This window comes from Mytilus californianus, unplaced genomic scaffold, assembly GCF_021869535.1.
Source record: "Mytilus californianus isolate M0D057914Y unplaced genomic scaffold, xbMytCali1.0.p SCAF_13, whole genome shotgun sequence".
NCBI lineage: Eukaryota > Metazoa > Mollusca > Bivalvia > Mytilida > Mytilidae > Mytilus > Mytilus californianus.
Genome location: NW_026262615.1, coordinates 4,614,655 through 4,633,180, shown reverse-complemented (window position 1 = coordinate 4,633,180; position 18,526 = coordinate 4,614,655). Strand labels below are relative to the sequence as shown.

Here is an 18,526-nt window from a genome sequence, read left to right as displayed (position 1 = left end):
ACACAAAAGAAGAAGATGTAAGCAACTATTTGTCACAGCATGACCTTCAACAATGAGCAAAACTAATACGCTCTAGTAAGCTATAATTCCCCGACATAAAAAGACGTAAAGCAAATTCAAACGAGAAATTAACGACCTAATTTTAAATGTTTGAAACATTAAAGGAGAAACCAAGATGATCGACATCAACTAAAGACAAATACTGTATTACAGCCTCTTGACAGAAACATATAGAATGTGGCGGGGTTAAACAGTTTTTTTTTTCGAGCACTCAACCCTTACCTTACACAGGACAATTTAATGTATTAATCCTAAATCGTGTTTTGTGTGTATAGGTTGAAATTCTCAAGAGAGAAAGGGTACAAAATTCTCACATATCTAGATATATACAATAAAATCATATTGATATGACGGTTTGGTAACTATCTACATGCCACCATGCATTATCTACTGTAATAGATTGCTTAATTAGCCGATTAGTCTATTTCGCTCGACACAGTGTTGGCGAATTTTCCAAAATGCCACAGAATTAAGTATAGGGTCAAATCTTTCCTCGGGAAGGACTTATTATTTGGAGGGATCTAACATTTATAGGTTAGATTTCGGACGAAGTAAAATGTAATTCCTATAGTGTGTACGTCTTTTTATCGGTCTGAGTAATGGCAACTAAACTCTTACACACTTATACAAACTCGTTTCATGACGACAAGAGTAAAACGTCATACAGAAGCTAATATTTTGTGAATGGAGGTAAAATATTTGATCTTGAAATAGTTGTTATGTTTTTTTTATGTAAACATAGTATGTAATGTTTTTGATCTAAACATAGTATGTTATGTTTTTGATCTAAACATAGTTTGTAATGTTTTTTGATATTGATGAATTTCCAACATTCATGTAACTCTACTAACAATGGCATGCTCTCAATATCAATATGAGCTTAATTACGTTATGTCACATGACCATTTATGTGCATATGAACGATAGTAATATAAAAGATTCAAAAGTAAAAATACATATTAAACTTTTGATGTATGAATTAATTAATTCTGAAAGATAACTCTTGAAATTTTGTAAAACTGTCACCAATCCAAATGTCAAATTCTTTACTGTTAAACACCTTGTTAAAATAGATAACCTTCATTTCGTGTCGATGAATATTATTGGAATAAATAGTCCACGGTGACCTGGCCATTTTCAAACAGCATTACCGATAGTATATGCTAGTACTGACAATAATAGATACATTTTATCAGAAAGTGTTAATGAATAATGATAACAATAAAGCGTCTTCAATTAGCTATTCTTTACAAAAGACATCATCTAACTTCTGAATAATAACATACAACTGTAAAAGGCATCGAAGGCAGAAATCAAGAAGCATTGTTTTAAATAGTTTAGAATTAATATTTGTTTTAACATACATGTCATGCAATCATTGCATTAGAAAAAAAGCATTAATTGACGTGCGATATAACGGCATAAGATTATTAAGACAACATCCAGCTTGTTCATAAATGGCATTTTATTCATTTTACCAGGTATCGAACACATTTATTAGTGTTAACTATAAAACGTTATTAAGAACATACGATAGATAAACTCATCAAAAATACCAGGCTTATAATTTCGTACGGCAGGTGCGCGTTTCAGCTACCAAAGATCATCAGTGACCCTGAAATTAAAAACGTTAAAAGGCCAAATAAAGTACGAATTTGAAAAACATTGTCGGCCAAAAATTCCCAAAGGTTTTGACAAATACAGCTATGGGAGTCTATTCCTTGGGTAAAAATCCTTAGTATTTCTAAATATTTAACATTTTGTAAGCAGGTAATTTATAAATATGACCATATCAATGATAATTAATGTCAACACAGAAGTGGTGACCTTTCGGATGGTAAGAAACCTCCAACAGCAGTGGCATAGAAATTTAAATCTTGAAAAAAAATAAGCATCACGAAGCAGAAAAGTCAGAAAAAAACTATGCCATACAACAAAGGTTTGGCAACGTTTGACATTTTTTGTAATTTAAAAATGCATCTATCGCATTACATTGTATACCAACATTATATAACGTGGCACCATTACATTGTATACTTACATTACGTTGTAATAAACAGTTCCTCTCATGCCAACAAAACATTGTCAACCAACATTACAATGTATACCATCAATAGATTGTATACCAACATAACATAATGTACAAGTATTACATAGTATATCATCAGTATATTATATACCAACAATTTATTGTATAACATCAATAAATTGTATGACATCATTACATTGTACACCAATATTAAATTGTATACCAACATTACATTATATACCATCAGTACATTATATACCAACAACAATTTATTGTATAACATCAATGAATTGTATACCAACATTACATTGTACACCAACATTACATTGTATACCAACATTACATTGTATACCAACATTACATTGTATACCAACATTACATTGTATACCATCAATTCATTATATACCAACATTATATTGTATAACATCAATGAATTGTATGCCAACATTACACTTTTAGCCAACATTACATTGTATACCATCAATACATTATATGCCAATATTAAATTGTATATCAACATTACATTGTATGCCAACATTACATTGTATACCATCTTGACATTGTATGCCAACATTACATTGTATACCATTTTGACATTGTATGCCAACATTACATTGTATACCAACATCATATGATGTGTCAAAATTACATTGTATACCAATTTGTAAGTTTTGCAATATTTTCATCCTGTCGAAAAGTAAGATAATTGGATATGCGATACTTGGACGTTAAACTTAACAAACAGAATTGCTTATATTTGTATTGATAATTAAAAAAAGATGAACACAATATTAAAGAAAAGTAGTATGAAAAGGCCGATTCTGCCGCAATCGCATTTTTAAGGGGAAATCTAGCATAGGAACCCCAACCCCAAACATAAAATGCAAACGCAATACGTTTCAATTAGCCTAAGGGTAAAAACAAGAATGTCTTTCAGTTTAGCACAAAACCCAAACACCTTAGAAGGATGTAATCCTAGGGTAAATACAAATATGTCTTTCGTACAAAAGATGGAGGAACTCAGAAGTCCACAAATCGTAGACAACGATTTTATGAACGATAATGTTTTCGAGGAAAAGGCAAAGGATCAGAGCCTGGAAACCCTGAAATGGAAGGAACTCTCAACCGGTGTGATCTATAAAATCCTGGAAGTGGTGGAAGTAGATGGTAAGTTTGGAAAGAGTAAGATCCTCACCTTGAAAAACAGAGAAGGAGAAACGAATAGGGTGTGGGCCTGCAGTGGACTGAACAGAGAGACAGGACCCATGGTAGGAGCCTTCGTGAGAAGTACAGGCTTTAAAGTCAGCAAAAAGACCAAGCAGGAGTACTTCTCTTACGACCTTGTGAGAAATTAAGTCCAAAAAAAAAAAAAAAATAATGGGCCGGGTGGGGTACAAAAAATTTTTCCGATCCGACATTTCTGCCGGATTGGAAAAGTTTTTTTTTTTATGCTTGAAACGGAGCACATCATGAAGTGAAGCGGAATGGAGCACATCGTGAAACGATGTGTGGAGTGAAGTGTAACGGAATGATGTGTGACGTTTTTTACGGCGCATGCGCATTTGATACGCACAAGATTTTAGTAATGCCCTTATTGTATAGCCAGTACGTCAATAGTCCTTTTTACGCGGGCTTTAAGACGTTATCGTTTTGCAGTGTTGCTAACTGCCTTTGTGACGTTGTTTTGTTTGGATTATACAGAAATGAACGGAGAAGACTGGAAGGTATTTTGTACAATCATGGATGATTTCAGAAACTACTTATGCAACGCTTATCCTAGCGATCAGGAATTGAACGAGTACTGGACAAAACTCGAGCGCTTTGCTGAGCAATCAGCGAAAATATCGAAATGTGAAAAAGAGAGGAAAAAAATTGCACAGAAACGAACGAAGCAGGAAGAAAGGGAAATGTTCAAACGAAAATTGATGGAAAGTTACCAAGAACAAGAAGATGATGATTTAACAGAATTACCGCCTGATTTGCGAAATGAAAAGGACTGTATCACTAGAATTAAAAATCTACAGAAGAAAATCGATCACACAAGACGAAATGTACTGTTCTATACGTTCGGACAAGGAGAAACTATTTTTGTTTTGAAACAAAAATTGAAGCTACATAAGGATGAGTTGTGTCCCTACTTCGCAAAGCACGAACTTGTGTATTCTGCTAGTTATATTTATAAACTGGTCAAATTTTACCAGATTGCTGATCTACATCAGAAAATATTGAAATGTAACTTACCAGTAAGAGACATTTTCAAACATCTCGACATGTTACATGAAATATGTATTGAACTTGAATGGTGACTTTTGATTAAATCAATACATGAATATCTCGGTCCTTTTAAGGACCACCCACATTATTAAAAAAGAGTCTTAATCTTGTATCACAGGTTTTTTTTTTTTTTACAGCGTGAAAATAGTATTACGGTGTGAGACTTTTTATGGCGGGAAAGTAGTATTACGGCGTGAGACTTTTACGGCGGGAAAAGAGTATAACGGCGTGAGACTTTTTATGGCGGCAAAAGAGTATTACGGCGTGAGACTTTTTATAGCGGGAAAAGAGTATTACGGCGTGAGACTTTTACGGTGGGAAAAGAGTATAACGGCGTGAGACTTTTTATAGCGGGAAAAGAGTATAACGGCGTGAGACTTTTACGGCGGGAAAATAGTATTACAGCGTGAGACTTTTTATAGCGGGAAAAGAGTATAACGGCGTGAGACTTTTACGGCGGGAAAATAGTATTACAGCGTGAGACTTTTTATAGCGGGAAAGTAGTATTACGGCGTGAGACGTTTTATAGCGTGAAAGTAGTATTACGGCGTGAGACTTTTACCCATTGGAAAGCCTTTTTTGGGGATTAGGAAGCACACTTCGAAAGCTCCTCACTGAAACTGGATAGGGGTTGTCGCAGCTGATCTTTCTCATTGTAGTAGTTCTTGAGGCAGGTAACGATCTTCCCAAACTCAGCATTATCGATCTGTTCATCGTCAGCCAAAGAAGTACTAATATATTGTTCAACCAAAAATTTTGTGGACTGTGCCAATTGCAAGGTGTCGCGATGTTTTTTCTTCTTTTTCATGATACGCCTTGAGATTAGTGTGAGTACCATCACGCCAGTGGCACTCAAGCACGCAAGGGATCCTAGGGGAAGGGAGGCTATAATACCTATACCGGTCAAAGCTGAACCCATGGTGCAGCTGGTTAACACCAAACTGCCCACAGAACAAACACCCAGTGCTACAGATACAACTTTGTCCAGACGTTTGTAGATCTTCAAGGTATGTTGATACTTATGTATATCCGCGTTGAGTTGATCTTCCATACATTCGACTCTGGTCTGTCGGTATCCAGAATCTATATCATCCATTTATTTATAGGAGCATACCGAGGAGGGGAATATTTTTGAAGGGGCTGTTAGCACCTAAGATTAGACCAGCTCCGTCGTGGAATTGCTGACCACGCTTCAAGTAGAGTCCATCACCATAGGTGATCCGGGCGTTTGAAGGTTTGAGGTAGAGACCGTTGCCACTAGGTTTCACGGTGCAAACGCATCCACCACGTTTCAGGTACAATCCAGACCCTAAGGCCTTGTTGACGGCTACACCACCAAGACCACTCAAGGCTCCAACACCCAAGGCGGGTAGAATGGTTTTTGCTAACATGGGGAGTGCCCTCATTGCCAGCCCCGCCAACATGGGTAGGAAGCCACCCACCTTCTGCATGTTTTCCTTTAATTGGGTCGCACTCAACTCTAGGACCATACCACCAGTACCCTTTTGTAGGAGCTTGGCGATCTTTTGAACCTGGCGGGTGGTGAGCAACATCTTGTGTTCACCTTGCAGGTTTGCGTGGGACAAACGAATGGAGACCGGACAACCTTTTTTGGCAGCCCGTTGTAGTTTATCAGCTTGACCTTTTGTCAAACTCAAACCATGTTCGTGATAAGTCATTTATTTATACCTCACGAAGATGAAAGCGGATGGTGAGATGTTCACCCCTGAAATCGATGGGCCTACCATCTTGATCGGTGAGATACGTTTGCATGCGATTGATGGTTCGCAAGGTCACCGGCAAGTATACTAGATTCTTTGGGGTTTGAATGATCTTCATACCAGGACCGTCTGCGGGAAAAAAGCTGTAGATGGTAGACTGCTGTGTACCATTTACATAACTTCCATGGATGATATCACTATTCACCAGAATGCTGTTGATGCTGATGATATTTACAATGTGTTCCCCTTCCGTATAGCCGTTTGTGATCATATCGAACGTGTAAATCTGCCGCTCGAATCCCAAGCTGGTGTTGATGCTATTGACAACGTTGAAGTCTACTTGATAGTGTCTGGCGAGGGTCAGCGTTGCTCTTAGGGTTGCCCTGTTGGCATCGATGATGATCTTCGTTTTGTGTTTGTTGAGCCGCAGCCGCCGCTGGATCTCATTGTTGATGTCTTCGATGTCATAGGAACCTGTGCTTAGTGCGATGGGAAACCAGTTGGCACCATCGTCGGGGGAGTAGCGGAAGGAATTGTTACCTGTATGAATGTTGGGGATGGAGTTATAGGTTTCCAGGTTTACTAATGCCATTTCGTAGGTCTTAGATTCCTTGAGTTGTAGTGGGGGGTTGAACCGGGTAAGGATTTGGTTATCGTTTCCAGAGACGATGAAGGAAAACCCATGCTTTGGGTCGGTGTTATTAGCAATTTGCTGCAACAATGTGTTATCCATTTATTTATGGTAGACCATTGTCACATATTTTTGCTTCCACTCTTCGATACCGTCATACTGCTCCTTGAGTTGTTTACTAGCCTTCACTACGATCGCATAGACTTCGGCGGGGTGACTGGCAAAGAGGAGTTGTAGGTGAATTTTATCCATTTATTTTTAGTACACAACGTTCATCTTTTGACCATCGGATTCAAACTGTAGGATTCTGTCGGAAATGACAAGTGCAAACGCCTCGGTGTTGGCTGGAACATTACGGGCGAATTCGGCTCTGATCTGAATATCCACCGTGGATTCTTTGAGACGCTCAGACTGATGACTCACATCAATCACAAACAAGGGGTACAAGTCGATGAAATCGGAGGGATTAATCCCACCATTACTGAGGAGACTGTCCATGTTATGGAATTTCTTTCTGAAGTCGGAGGCCTCTTTGAACACTCTGGCGATCCTATTTTCGTTGAAAGCTGCATTATAGTCGACTGCTGGATAACGTTCAGCGTTGAGGGTGACATGGATATTTCGCAATCGACAGTGATCGAACACGGCAGCATTATGGGTTTGGTCACCACTTTTGTCGGTTTGGAAGGCAACAATGATATATCTAGGCTTTTCGCGACCACTCTTGGCAGCTAGGCGCCAGTTAAACTGTGAGGCTTGGGGAACGGCTATGGAATCACACTGTCTCATGCGAAATCCACAGTGGATCTTGGATTTACTTTGGATGGTTTTGTACAGTTGCATCTTATTTTCGTCTGAGGGGGTGATGTGAGGGACGAACCACGATAGTTTACTCAGGACGATCTTTGCCGGATCGTTGACGGCAGCTGCTCTCAAAATGGCATTAGCATTTGAATCGCGAACGAGTGAGAGTTCGTGTCTGAACCCGTACACTATTTTGTTGTAATCATCTGCGAATCCAAAAATATGTTTTAGGGGGATGGCAAACGAAAACGATCCTTTGTTGGTGGGCTTGGTGATAATGTATCCATGGCGGGCTGCAAATCCAGTGTTCTCAGCCTCAGCATCGGTGGAAGAATCCTTATACCACAGTTGGTTGAGACCCTGCGATTTGGAGAAGTCGTCGGGGTAGGTTAACATTCCCAGCATAGTGGTGGCAATGCCGGGGTCGTTAATATGTTCGATCTGCTGACCGGAAAGCCTGTAACTGATGCTCTTGAAGAGATACATGATACCATTATGGGTGAGCGACACAAGATCGCCATCGGCATATGCTGTGTCATCATTCTTGAGAAGTCGACCTTCCACCACGAGATAACTTTCGGCGGGGTGTAGGAACAAATCCTGGGTTTCGATGTTGATTCGGATTTCAGCACCGGGATTGTTCAGCTGGGCACCGGCTTGTGGTTCGTATTCTCGAACCTGATATTCCTGGAGACTTTCGTCGAAGGTCAACCCTTCGGTGATTGTAAGAATGTTAGACATAATGTATTTATTTATAGCGTTGGACGAAGTCGTGGATGGTTTTGATACCAGAGCCGGAGATTAGATTGTTTAACCGAACTTGCTCTGGCTTCTTGCGTTGAACACTAGGCTGTTGAGGGGTTTTACTGCGTTTTCTGGGGCGGGTCACTTTATCAACCACATGGTCGACGGCTTTGGAAGCCCCTTTTTCAACACCTTTCAAGGCCGCATTGGTGGCAGCACTCACGGCCTTACTTCCTAGGGTTTGGGCGGCAGAGGAAGTAAACATGCGTGCAGCCAAACTGGCGATTGTGTCAAACAGTCCTTTACCACCGTAGGCGTACTTTCGAGCGTAACCTTTCTTGATTTGCAACATTTATTTATAGGATGCTACGATGCAGTGCCTTATATTCCTCGATGCTGATATGTCTACCCCTTTTCATAGCATCGATAATCGACACAATTTCGTTGCGCACACCATTGTTTCCTGCTCGGTATGCTGCAGCACACAGTTCCAAGCGATCGAGAAGCTGCTTGAAGTTGGAAGGAAGAAACACGGTTTGCAGCCCACTGCCAAACTTATCCTTCTTGTAGATGTGGGATACGATTTCCTTCCACTTGTAACTCTTATTCGCCTTCGGGGTTCTCGAGAGGGTGGAATTGCCTTGATACATGGCACCGGAACTTTTCAGGATCTCTGCATAGTCGTAAAGGTCGTCGGGCTCAAACGATTCTGGTTTCTTTTTCACCATGAGTTCCCAGAGGCCAAGGGTTCCTTTGTACCTCACACCATCTACGAAAATATCATCATCGTCAAAAGTAACTGGTGAGCTTCCGATGAAGATACCATCGTTTTCAGATCGCAATCCAAAGGTATGGTCGGCGGAAGGAGTCATACTGAGTTGCAAATACTGCTGTGCTCGAGGTCCGAGGACGGTGTCTGTAGGTGGTGCGATGGGTAGTGGGTCGGCAAACTCGGGCGGTGGAGGAGGGAGGGCTGGCACTGCTGCAGGTAAATCTTCGATTGTTTTGGTGATTTTTGAAGCTGCTTCCCGCTGAGCCTCAACCACAGGCTTGAACACCCTGGAAAGGTCTCGGCTGAGTCCAATCTTGTCGAGACGATGCTGCATATTACTGGCTTGAATCTTCCGCTTGGTGTCTTGCAACTCCCTAGCAAGTGCCTCACGCTGCTTAGGGTCGGTAATCTTGATAAAAGTCATTTATTTATAAGATCGAACGCTGTCGAACGCCCCTAAGCGTTGGTTCGAACGCCCCTAAGCGTTGGTGTGAACGCCCTTAAGCGTTGGTGTGAACGCCCCGAAGCGTTGGTTCGAACGCCCCGAAGCGTTGGTTCGAACGCCCCGAAGCGTTGGTGTGAACGCCCCGAAGCGTTGGTTCGAACGTCCATACGCGATAAATTGCACATGAAGGTATTACACAGCTGATACGGATCCCTTTTCTTCGAAAGATTCAAGTGTCTTAGGCAAAGGTCTTTACGCGATAAATTGCACATGAAGGTATTACACAGCTGATACGGATCCCTTTTCTTCGAAAGATTCAAGTGTCTTAGGCAGAGGTCTTTTCGCGGTTGGCATGGGTTTGTGCACTGGTGGCCTCGAATCGTCTTGGCAGGGCATTGGGGTTGTGGGGGACGCTGCACCTTACCATACAGACGGTCAGAGTTCCATGCGTCGAAATCACCTCTACTGCTATCGATCGGGCGGATGATCGTGCGACCGCATTTCCAACACATACTTGTCATATCGACCGAGTCCCACTCGTGCTTGCATTCAGGGGGTGGTCGTGAGGGCTTGGGAGCATTCTCAAACTCCCGATCCAAGTCCCGTTGATTCTCCAGGAAAAATTCCTGCAAGTGATCCATTTTTTTTATTTTATACCTCATAGAACTCTTCTAATTTGCATCGGTATTTCCCTGCTGACTTGGGGCTTGTAAGATCGATGGTTACAAATCCATAGGGTTGGGACCAGCAATGCTTACACAGAGCGTCAAATTGTTCCTTGGTAAGATCGTTGCAGTGATCGCGCCGAATATGGTCGAGATTCTTTGCGTCCTGCTGGAAGAGGCAGAGGAAGTTTGCATTTTCTCGGATCGATTGTCGGGGTAGTTTGAAGTAGTTCTGACACAGGTAGAAACAATCGACGTTGTTGTGGCGACCGCGCACGTAGTAGTCTTCACACGTGTTCTGTTTGCTCAGCATCAAATCGTCGAACACCATGAGGTTCTTGCGACTGGGGTCGAGTTCTCGGGGGTCTGGTACATCACTCCCTTGCTCGAAGAAAACAGTGTCGATACCACTCGGGTGTCGTGGTGATGGTAAGGCGTTGACCACATCGATCAACGAGTAGGGTGAATTGCTCTTACACTGTAGGAGGTCTCGAATATCTTCCTTAGGGAAGCCTTTTCCCAGCGCTTGCTGCAACAGCTGGTAGATGGGCTGGTGAAGCGATTTTCCGAAGACGTACAATCGATCGTAGTCGAGCCATCCATCGCGCAGGAGTAGGTTGTTCAACAGCGTTGTCTTACCACAGTCCGACTTCCCAATGATCAACCCTCTGATCGACCGCTGCGGTAGGAGGTAGTGATTGCTCCTCTTGGGGGCGTTGGCACTGTAGGAAATGTCTTCAACGTTCATTTATTTAAATAAAATAACGATGATCTTCTGCGTAAAATGTCGTAGGAAGACGGACACAGTTAACCCTGGTGAAACAATTACCAGCAACGGAAGACGGAGGAAGTTTGGCAACTGCAAGGTGTGCGGTGCCAAGAAGTCTCAGTTTGTTGCTACAACCGGTGCAGGGTTCATGAACAAACTAATCAACCGATTACCCATGGAAATGCATCTCCCCGGACACAACTTCACCGGGCCAGGGACTAAACTTAGCAAGCGACTACTCCCCGATGGCACCCCGAAGGCTTGGTCAAAACCCATTAATCGAGTGGACCAGGCTGCCTATCACCACGATCTCTGTTATGCCCAGCATAAGGATACCGCTTCACGCAACTCCATCTGTGACAAAGCTATGCTAGCCTCGCTTAACACCATTCCCAACCCTACTACTCGCGAACGCATGGACCGCAGCATCGTCGGACCCATCATCGGTACCAAAGCTCGATTCGGTCTGGGTATTAAAAAAAGTTCGCTGGACCGATGATTTAGCTGAGGAGTTGCACAAACCAGTTCGACGTAAGTTTCAAAAACGCCGTGTGGTAGTGGGTGGTTTTGATGAGACCTGGGCGGCCGACCTTGTTGATATGAGTGCCTTTTCTAGGGACAACAAGGGAAATAAGTTCATCCTGAGCATCATCGATGTCTTCTCCAAATATGGCTGGTTGATACCACTCAAAAACAAGAAGGGGGTGACGGTGCGGGATGCCTTTCAAGCGGTGTTCAAGGAGCGTATGCCCAAGAAGCTTTGGACAGACAAAGGCACTGAGTTTTACAACAAGGATGTAAATCAGCTGCTTCAAAAGCATGATATTGAGCTCTACTCCACCGAAAATGAGGAGAAGTCGAGTGTGGTTGAGCGCTGGAATCGCACCATGAAAGAGAAAATGTTCAAATATTTCTCGGCCAACTCTACACGCACCTACATCAATGTTTTGGATAATCTTGTTCGCCAGTACAATACCACCAAGCACCGATCCATCAAAATGACCCCTGTCGCCGCAAGTCATAAGGAGCATGAAAACAAGGTGTATTGGAACCTTTATGGCAGCATACCTCCCATGAAACCACCACGATTTCGTGCTGGTGACAAAGTCCGAATCACCAAGAAGAAAGGTACATTCGAGAAGGGATACACACCCCGCTGGACCGAGGAAGTATTCACCATTTCCCTAGTGTTGAACACTCAGCCGCCCACCTATCATCTCAAGGATTTTAGTGGTGAGGAAATTCAGGGATCCTTCTATGAGCCCGAACTTCAAAAAACTGATCAAAACATCTACCGCATAGAGAAGATCCTCCGCAGGCGAACCAAGAACGGGATTAATGAGGTGTTTGTGAAGTGGAAGGGTTATCCTAAGAATTTTAACTCGTGGGTCCCACAATCAGATCTACAATAATCCTCAACAACCTTTCCGGTCTCAACCTTGAGACTGGAAAGATTTGGAAAACTAAGCATGCTTCAATTCGACAAAAACCCTCAATGCATCCAAATCCGACTGTAGACGATCGTAAAGGGCTTTGGTGACGGGTTCATTGTCAGTTTCTGGGAGTGGGAGATTCAGCACGTGAAACTTTTGCATATCCAGCTCAGCATTTATCTTACCCCCGTTAGTTAAGGCACATTTTGACTTATCGACTTTACTATCTTTTAGAGTCATCACTTTTTTTGTGAGTTCTCCGATTGATGAGTCATACTCCTTTTGCATTCGCTTGATGGTCCTCTGCATCTGTTTACACTCAGAATCTAATTTTCAATATCTTTCATACCATCTTTCAACTCTTGGGTTACCCACCGTTTTGTCACAGCATCCGAGCTGTCCTTGGGATGTCCTAGGCTAGTAATGCGATTGTCGTTCATATCCAAATCCTGCAGCATTCGCCAAAGGGATGCGCGCTTTCTTGCATGAGATCCAAACTTATCCATTTATTTATAGAGTGAGAAGACCGCGTCCTCTAGCGACTTCCCCGCCGACAGCATATTCAACACGTACAGACAAAAGTGACCACACACCACCGAGCCTCGCTGCTGTAATTCATCCGTGCTATATCGAATTTCAGGCTGTAAGTAGTTCACCATCTCGTCAGGCGGTGGCAATCCATAGGAGTCAAAGTAATACTTTACCGGCCCACGTTTATACCAGCAGGTCCAATGCGTTCCAGGACCTTCCCAGCTATCGTGATTCAAGATTCCACATTCGATGCGGCGCGGGCTGGGTGGTAGGGTATCTCGCATGAATACCCCTCTGAAACATGGGATTCCTAGGTCCTTGGTGGCTTTCACAAGGTCTACATTCGAAAGAGGTTTATTGGGAAGGGTTATGTTGTGCACGCGAATGATGCTCATTTATCTAGGTATGGGCCAAGTGCGGGATGGGCATCCGCACCCGTCAGAGTCTGCTAAGTGCCCTCACCCGTGAGTGATTCGATAGTGGCCGTGCGAGAGGGTGCTGATGCCGTCGGGGAGGATGTGACGCTTATCATCTTTGGCGGAAAGAGCGATTTTGCTGATCTCCTGCGCGTAGATCTGATGGAGATGGCTCCGGAGGATATTCATCGGTCGATGGATCTCTTGCTGGGTGTCCAGGCATCGCTTGTAGTCCTCGAAGGCGATGCTGCGCTTGATGACGCTCTTCGTGACTCCCTTCGCCTTCTTGGTGGCCTTACCGTCATCCATCCTGAAGGCGTATAGCTTCGCCCGGAGCCCCACGAAATCGGTCATGGTCTTACCGCCGCACTCGTCCTTGAACATCCCGAGGACCTTCTTATTCTTGCCGGTGGGGATGCCAGAGGGATGCTCAGGAGGATAGTTGGAAGTGTCGAATTTAGCCTCAACGTGCGGGGTGATATCCTGGTAGAAATCGTCGGTCTGGATCTCATAGGCCAAGCTGTCGGTGTCAGTGAAGAGCAGCCGGGCCTTACTGCCGTAGGTCTTCCTCACGAATCCGTAGTGGAAGTCGTACATCAGGAGCTTCGAGATATCTAAGATGCAGGCTCCAAGGTAGATCGGCTTATCAAACTTCAGCTTGGTCTTCTTCATGTGGACGGCTGCTAGATTCTCGGTGAAGACGACACGGCGATCGAAGTTGGGCTTGGCCACGAGCTTCAGGGCCTGCTTCTCGGTGGTGACCAGCCTAACGTCTACCCGCTTTCGGATATTCTCAATGGTCTTGCCAAAGACGGAGTTGACCATCAGCTTGAAGAAGTCTTTTTCGGAGTCGGTCTTGGCCTTGGCGCGAAGAGCAGTATTCAGATCCACGTAGTGCTTGAGCCATGGGGATTGTCTGAATCTGATGATACGACGGCATTTCGTAAGCTTCATCCCCATCTCCAGATACATCTTGAGATTTCTGTAGTGGAGGGTATACTTTTCGCGCTTGCCTAGATGGGGCACAAGCTTACGCACCTTACCGATCTCCACGTTCTCGGGCGCGAGAGGGTAGTCATTGTGGGCGTCGTGAAGATCCTGCGGATATTCGAGATCGCATTCTACCATGGCGCCATATTCGTGGTCGTCGGGATAGCTCAGGATCTCGTCGATCTCCTCCGGCTCCACCCACTCAAAGTCCCCCGTGGGAAGAGGCTGCGCCATCGCCCACCCGTAAAGATTATTGGCATCGAGGTAGGTGAGATACTTGGTGGGCTGGGAGCGATCGTAGGTCTCCATGTAGGGGTTGTTGGCCTTACCTTGACGATGAGAGATCATGGCCACCCCTCCCCTTGTCCCGCTCTCGAACATCATCAGCATATCTGGATCGGAAAGAAGCTCCAATCTAACCCCGGTGGTTTTTAGCATGGCATCGAAGGATAGCCCGGGGGAGGAGAAGTAGTGGACAGGATCGAGTCCATAGTTGGCCATGCAGATATCCCTAAAATTCTCGAAGATGTCGACTAGCAGTAGCACGTCAGTCTCGAGATAGAGGTCGTGATAATCGCGTAGGGTCTTGCACTCGAAGGTCTCCCAGACTCTCTGAGCGTGTGCGTAATCCTTATCACTGATATGCTCTCCGGAGAGCGTGCTGAAGAAGGCTTCTTTAGGTGGGAGCTGAGTCTCTTCCAGCTTGGCTGGTCCATCCATATAATCGTAGGGAAATACCCCCTTCCGAATCATCAGCTCGTGGCGATCGCTGAATCTCGTCTTCACGGTCGCGAATTGGTCGGGGGTGAGATTCTTAGCTAGGGTATCCAGGCTGTTGAGCATAAACCTACACGAGTCGATGAACCTCATCTCCAGATCACCCACCTGCTTGGAGAAGCTGATGTACTTCTCGTCGGTATTGGGGATGCAGTTGATCTTACCCTCGGTGTGGCCAAGCTCCTTGACAAAGATGTGGGCGTCGTACCCGCTCAAATTATGGAAGAGGATGGGGACGTGCTTCGGAAGCTGGAAATCCAGATTGCACTGGTTGTGTGCTGCGCCGCGATATTTCCCGGTGAGATGGTTGTGGTCCCGGACCTTATCCTCTCCCAATTCGTCTCCGCAAATGTAGCAGTGCGTGCTTTCTGCGAAGCTCACCTTATCGTCGTCAGTCAGCTCCATGGGCTTATTCTCCTTGTATAGCTTGGCGATGGCCTGCACTTCTTCCTCCACGCACTGCACGAATTTCTTTGCCGCATCCTCCCCGCAGTAGACGACCGGATCCTTGTAGTCTCCGTGAGCATATTTCACGTGATAGCAGAAGCCTGAAGGTCGCTGAAGCTGGTAGGCATTCGTGTAGGAGTGGGATGGATCCGGCTGGCAGGTGTCGAGCTTCTCTGTGAAGCACTCGAAATCCGCGTAGATCGCGAAGGGGACTCTCATCATCTTTTTGATACTATGGAAGGCTATGGTGGTCCCCTCTTCCGGCATCTCGATCCTGACTGCATCTTTCTTGCTGCAATATTCCATATGCTCGTCCAAGATATTCTGCCTGGAGAAGTGGGAAAGGCATCTGCGACAGAAGAAAAGCTCATGACCGTGCTCAGAGATTTGAGAGCTCAAGAGTCGTGAGAGGCTCTTGATCCAGCAGTAATGCTGCTTACCTTCGCGAGTCAAGAAGAGGAGATCTACGTGGGTGGGGCCCGTATTCTTAGATATCCTGAGGGGGTAAATCTGAAGATCCTCTTCCTCATCCTCACCCTTCTTTACGCCGTTGAAGCCATAGACGTTGACGTTGATTGTGGGATTCTGCCTCTCAAATTTATCGATCGCCCTGAGCGAGACTGGGAAGTCGATGCCTTCGAATTTTAGCTCTTCTTCCCATTTCTTGTACTGCGATACGCGGTTGGTGGATTTTTGGTCGACTTCCTCATGGTGAAGGGCTGCCAGCACTGCCCACTGGAGGCAGCGATCATCCTCATTTTTCACATTGACGATCGCCTTCTTTTTCACGAGAGCCGATGGGGTTGATATGAAGGAGCCCCCCTTGAGTGGCTTGAATTGGTTGAGGTGGATTTCTAGCTTCTCGACGCTGCTGAAAGTCCACCCGCTCCCTTCCCGCATGTACTTTGCCATATTTTCCTTGACCTTCTCCATCATGAAGGCAATCTCCAATTCGAGGTCGTCAGATTCCGTGATCATTGTCGTGCGTGATCTGAAGGTAGGGGTGATGTAGGTATTTTCTCCAGTCGCAAGGTTGGTCTTCACCAGCTCTGCTAGAAGCACTAAGTGCACCTTCAATCCCTTCTTTTGAACGAGTGCATTCGAGATGGCGCTGGTGATGGTGCTCCGACTTACCTTCAGAAAAGTGGTCATATCGTGCGGCTTCGCGGGTTCGATGACGACCGTGCCAAATACGCCATTCAGAGCTTCCCGCCTATCGATGACCTTGATCTCATCCTCGACTGGAGCGTTTTTGATGTCCTCTTCCACCAGCTGGATCAGATCGTCTCTCTTGAGCTGAGAGTACTTGGTGAGGCCACGATTCTTTGCTAGCGCTTTGAGCTGCTTCTTGCTGAAGACTTCCTGGCGGGCAAATTTATGGGTGGTTTTCTCCTCGATGAGCTTCACCAAGGCCTCCTTGTTCTTCCTACTGACCCCCCTCAGACCCTCATCCTTAGCTATTTGACGGAGGGTCTTCATGGTCTCTTTTACCACCATCTTACCCTCGACTGGGATGGTCTCCTCCTCCTCCTGCTGGCGTGGTTGCTTGCTATGTCTCCAGCAGAGACCATCCTTCCCGGGCTTGCTCTTGCAGAACTGACCCTTCTTCCTCTTGAGCGGAACATTGCAAGTGGTCTTCTGCTCCCCTAGTTGATGATGCTCAAATCGCGACTTGGTGGATTGTGAACCGCATTTTTGACACTGCTCGGTATGCTCATCCATCTGCACTATGTTTGGAGCATTGCAGCACTGCTGCTGCCTTTGGGGGGTTGGGGTGTTATCCTCCAAATCTTCTTCATTCTCCAGAAAGAAATCCATCATATTTCTTTCGGATGTCATATCTTTATTTATTTTAATCTGTGACATCCTTCCCTTTAAGGTATCCTTATCCCCACTATCCTCTGGAACGACTTTTCTACCATCGAATACATATGACATTCTTGTATTTACCCTATGCTCAATAGGGATGCCGTCCGTTTGCATTTAGCCGTCGGGGCTGGGGGTCCTATGCAGGATTTCCCCTTGAAAATGCGATTGCGGCAGAATCGGCCTTTTCATACTACTAAGAAAGCTCGTTTTATCATCAGTAAAATCAGGTGAACTTTCTATATCACTTGTTTTCTAATTAATATGCGATCATTTTTTTCTGAATTTAGTGATCGTATTAGAAACTATAACCCATTTATCAGCTACATTACTATGAACAGGTCTGGTGTAAAATAATTTTTTAGGGTTGCTGTACAAATTTCTTACAATGTTCAAATTACAAATAATGAATTTTTCAGCCCGCAACAATATGGGTTATACACAAAGAAATCAAATTCTGTCAAAAACCTCTGTCAAAAAATAAAAGGTACAGTACAGGACTATTATAGAAATGGCATTAAAATAATCTGATAATAAAGCTTTCACATAACAGTTGTGTAAAAAGATAACAGAAACAAATTCTTTCTATGACGAACTATGCAGTCGATACAAGCGAAAACATCGGCATTTATTCTAATGAAGCCAACTGATTTCGCTACTGTCAGAAAGTCTTTTCATATAGGAAGCTTGTGTAGTATAGTACTAAAACGTTATTAATTGGAGGTAATGTTTAGATAAATAGATGGGTCTAATAAGATTACTTGAATATCACCAGGTTGAATAAGACTTGATGGAAAAAAAGTTTTCCCAAAGTTCTGCATGATATCGTCAACTCTCTTTCTGATTAAGAAACATGCACTTTTTCAATAAAAAATAGGTTTTCTAATGAAATCATTTCGAAATGATAATTCTGATTATTTTAATACATAATTTGTGTCACTATTCAATTTGCAATCTTAGCTGTGGTGCATTAGTCCAAAAACAGTTGGTCAATTTTGAAAGCTGTTCGTACATACACATGTTTTCGCAATTCCACATTTTCATCTCGTTCTTCACATGTACACGGCGTATAATCATAGATTTCTGGATGGGTGTAGGTCTATTGTTGGTTGGACAAAAAATCTTTTCACTCTTCCATTTCCTCATTCATAT

At 44.1% G+C, this 18,526-nt stretch overlaps 1 protein-coding gene across 9 annotated transcripts in view; it reads left to right on the top strand.

The window, feature by feature from the left end:
- Positions 1-18,526, top strand: part of LOC127723042 (uncharacterized) — a 260,474-nt gene that overhangs the window by 44,896 nt on the left and 197,052 nt on the right. The window lies entirely within an intron of this gene.